Source organism: Suricata suricatta, chromosome 7, assembly GCF_006229205.1.
Source record: "Suricata suricatta isolate VVHF042 chromosome 7, meerkat_22Aug2017_6uvM2_HiC, whole genome shotgun sequence".
Lineage (NCBI taxonomy): Eukaryota > Metazoa > Chordata > Mammalia > Carnivora > Herpestidae > Suricata > Suricata suricatta.
Window position 1 is genome coordinate 19931467 of NC_043706.1, and position 9081 is coordinate 19940547.

Consider the following 9081-nt stretch of genomic DNA (forward strand, 5'->3'; position numbering starts at 1 on the left):
TTTGTTTCCTCACACATGTTGAATTCTCTCTTCTCTTCTCAGTAGCCTTCAGCCCTTCAGTCTTTCTGAACTCCCCATCAAGCCATCCACCCATCTATGTGTCCATCCATCCATCCATCCATCCATCAGATCATCCCTTCCTAACCTCACTTGACTCCTGTTATACTGTGGATCACATAGTCAACCATTTTAAGATGTCTTCACCACATCCACAACTACCTCAACCCCTTGTCCCTCTGCTATGTCCTATACAACTTCATAAATAAAAGATGACTGTCTGACTTTCTACCTTGCCACTACCTGTTGGTGGAAAAAGTAATAAAACTGTCTTGATTGAATCCATTAAAACATGCTGAAGTCTCATGTCAGCTGAGCTTGCTCCAAATTCCTCCCATTCAACTCCAGATGATGTAAACTACCTGCCCAATAGGAATATAACACCTTTATACTCAACTCAGCCTGCCTTTAAACAATACCAGTCCCAAGCCCCATTCCAGACCAATTATTTTTTAATGTTTTATTTATTATTGAGACAGAGAGAAACAGAGCATGAGTGGGGGAGGGTCAGAGAGAGAGGGAGACACAGAATCCGAAGCAGGCTTCAGGCTCTGAGCTGTCAGCACAGAGCCCCATGCGGGGCTTGAACCCACAAACCGCAAGATGGTGACCTGAGCTGAAGTCAGCCACTTAACTGACTGAGCCATTTAGGTGCCCCTCCAGACCAATTATTAAGCCAGAATATTTTGAGGTCAAAACCAAGACGTCTGCATAATGTAAAAGCGCCCCCAGGGGATTCTCTTATGCAGCCAAAACACAGAAGCCAGAATTTCATTGCCATCTTTCTCACTTGGAGTAGTGAGAAGAGCAAGTTGGGTTGTTTCATGTTATTGGGAGATGAACGACATCTAGTATATGGTTCTTCAGTCTCCCTCTTCATTCTACTGCCCTTGTCAGAGCAGAGGGAAGCAAACATTTTTCTGAACAAACATTTTAAGCGCTCAGGCCAGGAGGCAATGCCCTCCACTCCTCCAGCAGCTATTACCAAAGGTAAATATTCCATACCTAAAACCACTGATTGCTTGTGTGCCAGACAAAAAACAAGCAGTCACCATACCTGGCCAACCTGTGTTTTAGAGTCATTGATGATCTCCTGACAGACAAACCCAAAGATTTTATTTTCTTTTGTTTTTAATATTTTATTCACCATGACTTTGTGGCAGCTCTTGATCATCATTTCCCTCTTAAGGCTTGACGTCCATGTCCTTAAACCATGCTGGTTATTCTACTTGTGCTATTCCTTCTCTGCCCCATGAACCTGTTCCTATATGCATGCGTGGAAATGAGTACATGGGTACATGTATGTGTGTGTGCGCATATATGTGTGTGTGCATCCCAAGCTGCTGGCCTGTGCAATGGTATCAGTCAAGGTGGAAATACACTTTTTTCAACTAACCTGTAGCCCCCACTAGAACCTGACAATTCTGGCCCCATCTGCTCCTCAGATAGATTCCTCTCATCAAGCTGTGCCTCCCCTACAAGGAAGGAAGGACAGTTCTGTGTCCCCCTGTAGTAGGCAGTGCAACCTAAGGCTGCCTGACCCAAGGTTTACTGCTCTGCCTAATTGAAACCCAAGGCCATAGCTATACAACCACAATTGGTGAGAACCACAGTGGCATCTCATTTCTGTAGCACCCCATGCTGCAATAGTTTACATTCTTATCAAGGTCAGTTGAATGAGCAAAACTTATTTCGTAATGTGAAAAACTGACATAGACTGTGTGTACTGAGAATATTTGTCTGTCGCTCAGCACACTCAAATCTACATTCAAATGCCATCTCTGTCTCACACTGTTAGTGGCAAGGACAGCTGTGCAGAGGAAACGACTCTTCCAGCTGGGAACTGAGCCTAGGAAAGGACTCTCGCCTGATTTTGAAACTACTAAGCATTCTAATGCAGTTGACTTGATTTACATGTTAACAATATCACACAAATGTACTACATGGCACTTTTCCAATAACTGCTTCAACATCATTCATTTTGACACCTCCCATTGTTATGAAAAGCAGAATGAATAAGGCAGCATTCTGTGATAGGGTGCATGGGGTGGGGGAGCTGGATTTCATTTGATTTTTAAATCAGATAGTCCCAGCACACTCTTGATATGTAAGTTTCTCATGACTGAAATTCCATGACTTACCTTCCTCATTCGCATGAACATGATGATCACTGAACTCCTCCTACCCACCTGCCGTCCAGGACAGCTGTACCGTAATTAACACTGGGTATCCAACTGATCTGCTCTGGGAGTGAAGCTTGTCATCCTTGCCCTATACCCCAGCAGTAGTCAGTCTTGCTTAAATGTATTGCTTCGGGATAGTTATTTTCTTCTAATGAAATAACCTGGTCAAGGCTTCTTGCTTCTTCTCTGTGACTTGATCAGAAAATGAAGAATCAATTCTACTCCCTATTGACAAAACCCAGAGCAGTTTACACGTGGTCCCTGGAGGGTTTGATCAGAAATTTTCATGAGGTTCGGTGAAGCAGCCCTCTTAACACCGATGGTCTTTGTTAAAATATTCTGAGAGACACATCCACTACATTCCTTTTCTATCCTCTTTCCAGTCCCAGAGGAAGAAGGTGGTATTACTCAGCATGCCTCAGTATATATCCATTTGGATGTTCTCAAGGTTTAAAATGTCAGAAGCCAAATCCAATATCTGCCTGTACATCCTGGAAAAAGAGTCTCTCCTCAGAGCCATGAGCACCTTCCTAGACAGCTGAAGCCTCTCTTGGCTCTCTCCCTTTGGCTCATCCTTTTCTTTCACAGAGCTGGAAATGTAATATCTGTGCAGTGAGTCCTTGTTGATCGCTGGAACATAATCTCAGGTTAGAGGGAACCAAGGAGAGGTCACCTGTTAACTGTCATGCACTACGTCAATCCACTCTACATCATCTTCAGGTGGTGGCTATTCAACTTCTGCTTTTGGTACCTCCAGCAATGAGAAAGTCACGGTCATGAGAGGCATCATTCGTATTTTTGAGAGCACCATCTTTCCTCCCCATCCTCATATTTAAAAAAAGGAGATTTTTCTTCCAATTATACTTCTTATGAAAAGCAAGAAACAACAACAACAACCCACAGTAGCATTAAATGAGCCCTGCAGTGTTTTGTAATCAAATGAACATTGGAGAGAAATGAACATTGGAGTCAAGAGAAACTAAGGTTCATAGTTTATAATCCCACAACATAGATGTCTGACTTTTAGCAAGTTTATTTCTTTTATAAGTTTATTTATTTATTTTGAGAGAGACAGAGACAACATGAACAGCAGGATTGGGGGCGGGGGCAGTGACAGGGCAAAGAGAGGGAGAGAGAGAATCCCAAGCAGGCTCCACACTGTCAGTGCAGAGCCTGACGTGGGGCTTAAACTACAAAGTGTGAGACTGTGACCTGAGCCAAAACCAGAGGTGAGTTCCTTAGTCAGATGAGTCACCAGGCACCCCACAAGTTTATTTTTTATATATACAAGAAAAATTGTGTTGCCTATTTATCTCAGTTATTCATTCATTCTTTTAACAAATATTAATGAATACATAATATATGCCAGGCATACTCTTTAATACTGAATATACAAGAGCAAGCAAAATAAATGAAATTCCTGAGTCCTGAAGCCAGCATCCTATTTTGGGGATTCAGGGGGGGGGGGAAGAGTAATATAAGCTAGATATGAGCTATGGAAGCAAATAAGGAGCGTAAGAAATAGGAAATTAATGTTTAAGCAAATATTTGAAGAAAGAGGTGTAAACCATACAGATATCTGGAGAAAGAGTGTATCAGGAAAAGAGAAGAGCAAGTGCAAAGGCCCTGAGGTTGGAAGGTAGCGGGCATGATCCAGAAAAGGTAAGGAAGCCAGTGTGTCAGAAGGAAAGACAATGAGGGGAAAGCAGATGACATAGGGGAATTTCAGCCTTAAATATAAGGGTTTTAAGGGAGGGGTGACATGATATGAATTATATCTTAATAAGATAACTCTTGTATTGAGAACAGATTGTAATGGTCAAGATAGAAACAGGGAAACCAGTTAGGAAGATTTTGCAAAAACCCGTGTAAGATATAATGGTGGTGTTACTACTACTTGGGGAGTAACAATCAAGGTAGTTGGACTCTGAATACATATTGTAGGTAGAGCCAAATGACTTTGCTGATGGATTTTCTGTGGGGTGTATTAGATATCGATTGCTTGATAACAACCCAAAACCCAACCTACTAATTGTAGATTAAAACAACAAATATCTCACAGATTTTGTGGGTCAGGAATTTCATATAGTTTAGCTGAGTAGTTCTGGCTCAGGTCTCTCATCAGGTTGCAGGCAGGGTGTTGCTGGGGGCGACTCTCATCAGAAGGTCCAACTGGGGTTGACTCATCTGCTTCTATCATGGCTCGCTCACATCAAGCTGTTGATAGGAGGCTTCAGCTTTTTGCCCCAAGGACCTCTCAGGTTAACTGAGAGCCTTTATGACCTGACTACAAACTTCTCCCCTTGTTATGAACTGAATGTTTGTGACCTTCTCCCAAAATTTATATTTATGTGTTCCAGCCTCCACAACTGTGAGACAATAAATTTCTGTTTAAGCCACCAGCATGTGATATTTTTTTATGACAGCCCAAGTAGACTAATAGCCAGAGTAAGAAAAGAAAGAAGGAAGAATAAGCCACAGTGTCTTTTATGACCTCCTCTTTAAAGTTTCACACCTTTGCTTCCATTTTATTTTATTTGTTGGAGTCATCCCAGTAAGTCCAGCTCACACTCAAGAGGAAGGAAATCAGGCTTCACCATTTGAAGGGAGGATTATCAGATTTAGTAGGCATATTTTAAAGCAAACATATAGGGTACACAAGAAGTAGAGGCAACAAGAATCATGCCAACATTTCCAGAAACAATAACTAAAAGAATGGAGTTAGTATGAATGGAAATATGGGCAACAGTGAATGAATGGGAAGATCAGGTGTTTATTTTGAACCTCTTAAATTTGAGTTGCCTACACACATCCAAATGGAGATGTCAAGTGGATAGCTGAATGTGTGAATCTGGAGTTAGAGGCATAGTATGCTAGAAGTATAAATTTCAGAATTGTCAACATATAAATAGCATTTGAGGCCATGAAGTTTAGTGAAGAGAAGAAGGTATATATCTAAAGACTTTGAAATATTTCTACATTAAGGTAAAGAGGTATGAGAAGAAACAAGAAAAGAGTTTGTCTGTGGGGTAAGAAGAAAAGCCAGGGGAATGACATTTGGGAAGCTGAGTGAAGATAGAGTTTCAAGGATACAGAGTGATCCATTTTGTGACCCATTTAGTGATCCATCTAAATTTCAGTCTTCAGTGTACATCATCTACTGTGATCACATGATGCAGATGAGGTACACTGAAGACTGAAATTTGACCACTGGATTTAGCAATGTGGAGGTCACTGGTAATCTCAATAAGAAAAGGATCAGTAGATCATTAAAAGGATGACCTGATTATATTACACTTAAGAGACAATAGGAAGAGAGGAAGTATGCACATGATTTAAACCATCTGGAATATGTTTCTGCCTTTACTGAGATTTTTTTATAGACTCACTGATGATCCCCTAATCTACAAATCCAGGGACTTTCTTTTTTTAGTGTTTTATACACCTTAATCTTTTGGCAGCCCTAAATCACTGATCTTCTTTACCTTTTAATCCCTGACTCTCATGTCATTAAAACCATCTTGGGTATCCCACCTTTTTCCTATTCCTTCTCCATCCCGTTCACCAGTGGTGGTGTGTGCGTGTGCTTGCATGTGTATATATACATATGGGGGTGGGTAAGATGTGTGTTTTGTGTTTGTGTGCACGTGCATTCTTATGTATCTATGCCAGAGCTGCTTCTATGACCTTGCTGTCAGCCAAGCTTGAGATCTGTATGCTCACTTTTTTAACCCAATCACAGCTCACCTCCGGAGCCTGACTCCTCCTCTTTTGCAGAGTTACAATGGGAAGCAGAGAAATAGGATAGTACCTGGAGGAAAATGTGGGATCAAGGCAAAGTTCTTTCCAGATGAGAAAAATATTGAATGTTTGAATACAGTACAGAGGATTAATGCAGTGGTGAAAACAGTGACATAGTGGACCAGGAAGGGAGTATCGATGGTTTTAGTGAATTCACTACATGAGATTTATCTCCCCTTGTTGAGCAGGTGCCTTGTGAAATGCTTCAGGTATATCAGCCCATTTTATTCCACCTGAAGTACTATAAAGTGAAGCATTGTTATACTCATGGTACAGATAATGATTCTGAGGCTAGACAGATTAGGTAACATGACCAGGATCACCCAGATAACAGACAGTAGAGCTGATACTCATTTCTGCCTGACTCCACAGACTACATGGTTCCTGGTACATCATAGTATGCAATGAGAATCCTTTTTAGCTCCTTCTATTTCCCCTTCCTAGGTAGCATAGAGTTAAATGGTCAATGAATATTTGTTAATTGAAATTTTCTTAAACAAAGGTGAAAACTTACGGAAAAAAAAGAGTATAAATATTGTACTGTTTATGATGAAGTCCTTGAAGCATACCCTGCTATTAAAAAGTTCTTCCCAAATTGTATCTTCCTTTTATGAAATTAAAATGATTGAGGATATTATCAATTTTGCTAATTGAAATTAGACTCTTTAATGTATAACTTCATACTCAATAGCCATGCAATTTAATCTTTAGAGTAAAATTTCTAACATTTGTATAGCAAATTATTATTTGCCTAGAATCATTGGGCATTAGGGAATCAAGTTGCCTGAATAATATGAATGAAATTTTGTACCATCTGAAAATTACCAATTTTAAAAGAAAATACACTCAAAAACTAATCTTAGCACCAAAACTCACCCTAAGACCTTAATTTTCTGCCTATCAATGAAGTATTTCATGGCTTCTTCAGTGCCTCAGGGCTGTGGTTTTGAACATTAATTATCATCATGTGTTTCTATGCAAAAGAAATCTAGGTATTTCATCTTCCTGGTTCTCTGAATTCTGAATCAATAGAATTCTGAATCAATGTCAGAAGGAAGTTCTGTTAGTCAACAAAGACAGAAAACCAAAGCAGCCTGCGAGGGTCTGTAGAGTATAAAAGAGTAAGAAAGTGGGCCCAAAAAAGCAGCAGGCTTTTCCAGAAGCACCACTTCTGCCCAGGACACAGTTTTGTCCATCCTGGGCAGCCGAAAGTCTGGAGGCTGGAGGTCTGGGATCAGGGTGCCAGCATCGTCAGATTCTAGTGAGAGCCCCCTTTTGGATTGCAGACCACCAACTTCTCACTGTGTCCTCTCATGGGGGAAGGGGGCAGGAGAGCCCTCTCTCATAAGGCACTAATCCCATTATCCCACTCATGACGGCTCTGTGTTCCTGACCTAATCACTTCCCATTGACCCCATTTCCTGATACCATCGCCTTAGGTGGTTTTAGGTTTCAACGTATGAATCTTGGAGGGACACAAATATGGTATCTATAGCAGCATGTTCTTTGTAGTTCCTGTAATCCTACAAAAATAATGATCACTTCTGTGGCACCTCATGTGAGCCCAGTGTGTTGATATAAATTCTATGTCTAAAGTTAAGCATTTTTCCCATAATGTGGTTGCTTAGGTACCATTCCTGATACATTTAGCAATAATTGCCATTCTGCTGAAACTTTTCATTATATATCTCAAAGGCAACTATACTGAGAAAGACTGAACCAATTAGTTGAAATGCTTTTGGATTATATATGAATGTGCAGGTACAATTTTCCTTTATTAAAAAAAAAAGTGTCCAGAAATGTTTCTTTATAACTATAGTATTATAAGGTAGCAGCACCCTTGACTGCATTTAATTATTTTTTTACTTAGCTTTGTAAGCTCCCTCTAAAACATATTTGAAATATATGCTAAGCTGTTCAACAAAGCTAATTTTTAATGATATTCAAGAGATTTTCCTTCAGTTCCCCAGTTGATGTCAATGCTCCTCAATGAGGAAGGAAAAATCAATTCAATTATCAAAGCACGGTTAATTGCTTTCAAGATTAGGGTGATTTAAAGAGCAGCAAAGTATTTTATCTGTACTCAGCAGTTTTGGCTAAGGATATTCTCCTAAGCACACTTAGAAAATGAAGTTTAAAATTCTGTCTGGTCACTTACTACATTCTTGGCAGCTTTACTTCACCCTTGCTATTAACAGAAGAAATGAAAGGAGCTCTTGAACCCAACAACCACAACTCAGACGCAGTTTTCAACAAGTACTGTCTGTTTCATCCTTCAGAAGACTGATATTTTTAAGCCTTTCTGCTTGGCACTCCAACTTTTTCAATTAGCCAAATAGTCTCTTGAACACACATAGAATAGAGAAAAAAAAGTCTTTTATGCTAAGTATTGTCCCACTTCCTATATTTACCAATGGCTAAAATTATTTTACCAATATCATTTGAATTGAGTTAAAGTTTTGCAGCTTCTATCATATTGAAAGAGCCTTCTAGAAACTAATGATATGAAAATGAGTAAGACATGGCTTCCAGTCATAGTGAGTTTACAGTCTAAAGGGGAGTATAAGGCGAAAGATTTATACGATCTGAAGAGAAAAGACAGCCTCTTCAACAGGTGGTGTTGGGAGAGCTCTACAGCAACATGTAGAAAAATGAAATTAGACCACTTTCTGACACCATTCACAAAAATAAACTCAAAATGGATAAAGGATCTGAATGTGAGACAGGAAACCATAAAAACCCTTGAGGGGAAAGCAGGAAATAGACTCCTAGACCTCAATCGCAGCAATTTCTTCCTCGACACATCCCCAGAGACAAGGGAATCAAGAACAAAAATGAACTACTGGGACCTCATCAAGATAAAAACCTTCTGCAAGGCAAAGGAAACAATCAAAAAAACTAATAGGCAACCAACAGAATGGGAAAAGATAGTGGCAAATGGCATATCAGATAAAGGGCTAGTATCTAAAATATAAAAGGATCTCACTAAACTCCATACACAAAAAATGAATGATCCAGTGAAGAAATGGGCAGAAGACCT